General features: G+C 40.9%; 1 long non-coding RNA gene across 1 annotated transcript; it reads left to right on the forward strand.

Moving 5' to 3' along the window:
- The first annotated feature begins 34 nt into the window (after nucleotides 1–34).
- LOC145521033 (uncharacterized) lies at nucleotides 35–2,139 on the forward strand. Its single transcript, XR_014065014.1, has 2 exons — nucleotides 35–300; nucleotides 863–2,139. It is a non-coding gene; the product is annotated as an uncharacterized LOC145521033 (long non-coding RNA).
- The last annotated feature ends 1,991 nt before the right edge of the window (nucleotides 2,140–4,130 follow it).

Genomic DNA, 4,130 nt, shown 5'->3' on the forward strand with positions numbered 1-4,130 from the left:
ACGGCTACCAGGTTCTAGAACTTTCTAAACCCTCATTCAGTTCTGCTAACTCTGACTCAATAGCAAAAATTATTCCTCTTTCTGCTCAAGGAAAACTTTACCTATATAGAATGTACTTGCTGGGAAACTTTGGAGGACGCTTGAGTTTTTTCTCTTAGTCAGAAAAGCTTGTATTTTCTAGGCTGAAGGAAACAAGGTCGTTTTCTATTTTTTTAAGCTGGAATAGTCGACATTTTCCATTTTTATTAGTTGTTCTACCGTAAACCTGCTCTAGAAGTGATGGATGTTGATGAAATTTGGGTAATAGTTGTCCAAATAAAATGTGATGTTTGTTTTTTTGTGGGGTGGTGGAAAAACATAACACCTTATGACATTGATCATCTTCAAAAAGTGAATCCCATTTCAGGAGGAAATAAATTTTAGGAAAGAATAGCATAAGAGCTAGGATGTTTTCTCCTGAAAGGGTGAGGAAAAGTATTTGGTATATGTGTTGAGATCAGGGTTTTTAATGAACTGAAGAAATCAATCTGCTTGACCACAACTTGATGTTTATAAAGGTCTTTAAAACATCAAGCTCAGGGTTATCCTCTGTTGAAGTTCAAGCAGCTCATCCTATTACATATTAGTGCTTTTTATTATAGGAAGAAATATAATTCAGGATTTTCCAGCCACCAAGTATTAGTCAGGACAAGCTCACTGCTCTAATGAACAATTCCAAAGTCTTAATGACTTAACACAATAATATTTACTTCTTACTGATGTCATGGTGCAGTGTAGGCTGACGGGAAGGTTTGGGGAGAGGTCTCCTTCACATGGTCATTAAGGCCATGGTTCATTCATCTAAAAGATCTTCTCCCTCCAGGCCTTTGGAAGCCACTTCTGGATCTTCAGCATCTGGTCTGCAATGAGAGATGAGATGTGGGAGTGTTTTTATGGATCAGGCTTGAAACTGGCAAACATCCTTTCTGTCCCTTGTTCCACTGACCGGTCACAGAGCCCCACCTATCTATGCGGGAGGCAAGGAAATGTACTCTTGAAGTATGCCCACGAGGAAAATAAAACAGGCTTTAATGAATCAAAGTCATCTCTGTCACTTATGACTACACACCATATACATCTGGGTAAAGAAGATTCATAGCTCTGAGAACCTTCAAAATTGGATGAAATTTATAGTTACATTGCTTACTTAGCCTCCTTCTGTACTTTGAGGAATAATTTACTGCATTGACTTGATTTCTTGTATTTTTGGAAGTCAAAAACCTAAACCTCAACTTTTCCCCAGAATAAATGGTCATCCTTGAAAGAACATGCTGAAAGATTTGGGAAGTTTAAGCAAGATGTCCCCTGAGTGGGGTCCCAGGGTGCTGGATGGTCCCTATTCACCCCTGTCTTCTGCTGCTTGCGTTGGAGGTGCTGATGGAGAGATGAGAGGAAAAAAGAAGATTTGTAATTGAAAAGCACAGATAATGGACTTGAACTAGTGTTTACTTTGGACCAGTGGTGAAGGGAGAGAAGGAACAAAAACCCTCTTTAAAAAGCCATACACTGTAAAACCTGACATCTGACTAACCTGTGAATTGCTATTATTGGGGATCAGCCCAAATTGACACCTTGAAAACATTCTGGGGTCAAGAAACTCCCACAAACATTTCTTAAAGTCATTCTTTTGGCACCGTGCAGAATCTTTTCGGAAAAGAAAATTTGGTCAGGGCGGCTCTTTTGGGTTTGGGAATATGTTACTTTTATGGACATCCTCGCTCCCAGTCATTGAAGTCAGTCCTCAACTATGAAAGCGACTGCAGGTCTAGGGAGGCAGTTTCCCTCAGGACTGGACTTGCCGCCGGCATTTTAATGTTCTGCTGCACTGAAAACGCATAGGAGAAATCACAGATGCGACGCTTTGGTGAATGGTTTCCAGTCTGCGGAGAATCAATAGACTTCCGGAGAGAGGGAGTATTGGAAACGTCCCAGTGTTCATCACATGGGTTTCTGTTCAGAAAGCCGCTGAGCCTAATTCATCCTCCTGGAATTCTCCTGCCCTCTTAGTTTTCCATATATTGAAAGGACATTTCTGAAAGGAATGAAATGAACTAAAAAAGTATGAGCAATTTCAGAAGTAAAGTCACATTTAGATCTGAATATCAAAGGAATGAATGACTTGTGTTTCATAAAGTTCTCTCTTTCCGTCTTCCTTCCTTCCTCCCTCCCCTTCATTCCTCCCTTCACTCCCTCTCTCCTTCCTCCCTTCCTTCCTTATTTCCTTTCTTTCTCTTTCTTCTCTTTAGAAAATGCTAGTCTGAAAAGTAATTGACAGTGTCATAACCACTGAAACAGTTGGTGAAAAGCTTTAGTCCCTAAAGTTTACAAAATGGAAAAAATAGAAGTTAATTCTCTGCTTTTGGCAAATGTAAGAATTTATTCGCATTTGGAATTTGCATCTATTAGTAAGTTTAGAAAGTTTTATAAGATATAAGGCTATATTTATGGAGATATTATTTTAGCTGATAAATGTGGAATCCTAATGATTTATATTTCGCCAACTGTTTCAGTGTTTATGATATTGTCAAATACTTTTCCAGTAGTCATGTATGGATGTGAGAGTTGGACCATAAAGAAGGTTGAGTACCAAAGAATTGATGCTTTTGAACTGTGGTGTTGGAGAAGACTCTTGAGAGTCCCTTGGACTGCAAGGAGATCCAATCAGTCCATCCTAAAGGAAATCAATCCTGAATATTCATTGGAAGGACTGATGCTGAAGCTCCAGTACTTTGGCCACCTGATGCAAAGACCTGACTCATTAGAAAAGGCCCTGATGCTGGGAAAGATTGAGGGCAGGAAGAGAAGGGGAAGACAGAGGATGAGATGGTTGGATGGCATCACTGACTCAATGGACATGAGTTTGAGCAAACTCTGGGAGATGGTGAAGGAGAGGGAAGCGTTGTGTGCTGCAATCCATGGGGTCACAAAGAGTCAGACATGACTGAACGACTGAACGACAAAATTATTTAGCATTTACATTTGCTTCAAAATATTTTCTTAAAAATATTATTTTGTATGTAAGTTCATGTGAAATTAATTAGATCCTGAGGCTATTTCTTTTTTAAACTGGGTGGAGCCCATAACCGTGGGGAGCTTATCCCCCCGGTTCTAGTGTTAAGCGGGTTTGTATCTTCAACAGACAGAGTCCTATGTTTAAGGGGCAGACTTCTGTTTTGGCTTCCCGGGTGGCTCAGATGGTAAAGAATCTGCCTGCATTGCTGGAGACCCAGGTTTGATCCCAGGGTCAGGAAGATCTGCTGGAGAAGGGAATGGCAACCCACTCCAGTATTCTTGCCTGGGAAATCCCATGGACAGAGGAGCCTGGTGGGCTACAGTCCATAGTGTTGCAAAGAGTCTGGCACAACTGAGTAACTGCCACTTTCCCTTTCTGTTTTATATTCTCAGCTTACTCATTGGAAAAATCACATCAGGTGAGTTTTAGGAATATCTGGGGTACCTTCAAGTAGGTTCCAAGAATCATGGAAAGGTCTAGAACTGTGAATTCTCAATGATGAATCTGGAGAATAAGTGCCTGTAAATGTACACATTTCTCAGTTCGGGGACATTTCTTGTCTCGGTGCTCCTGGGGTGGGAAGTAGAGTGAAAGGTGAGGATGGGGTTTCTATTTGGGGGACAACTTGTGGAAGTTTATTATAAAATGTAAATAATGCTTCTTCTGATGGTCCAACCCTGCATGGACTGTGAGACGGCTTGGACTTCGTCTTAGGCCTCCGTCTTCATTGTGCCAATGTGTCCCATATTTATGGCTTAAATCATGTCCCATGGTGTATAATTTCCTATGTTTTGCACTCCTCTTGGCAAGAACATAGTTTATTTTAAGAGTTAGTGGTTCATGGCTGCAAGGTTAGTAGTTTTGTAGGTTTTCTTTTGGGGGGTGTGTGTGTCATCTATGAAGAAGGTGTAAATTTTTTGGCCCTTTTGATCCACTAGGCCCCTTCGCCCTGAATCAATGGCAAACTTTAATGAGAACACTAACCACAAATGAACAACCCTTTTCTCGGCCATATGAATGTCGGAATATTTAGCCAAGTGATGCTGACTGGCAGCGCAGGGTCGTGGGCAAACTTTTA

This window comes from Giraffa tippelskirchi, chromosome 9 (genome assembly GCF_054371585.1).
Source record: "Giraffa tippelskirchi isolate mGirTip1 chromosome 9, T2T-mGirTip1v1.2.pri, whole genome shotgun sequence".
Taxonomy (NCBI): domain Eukaryota; kingdom Metazoa; phylum Chordata; class Mammalia; order Artiodactyla; family Giraffidae; genus Giraffa; species Giraffa tippelskirchi.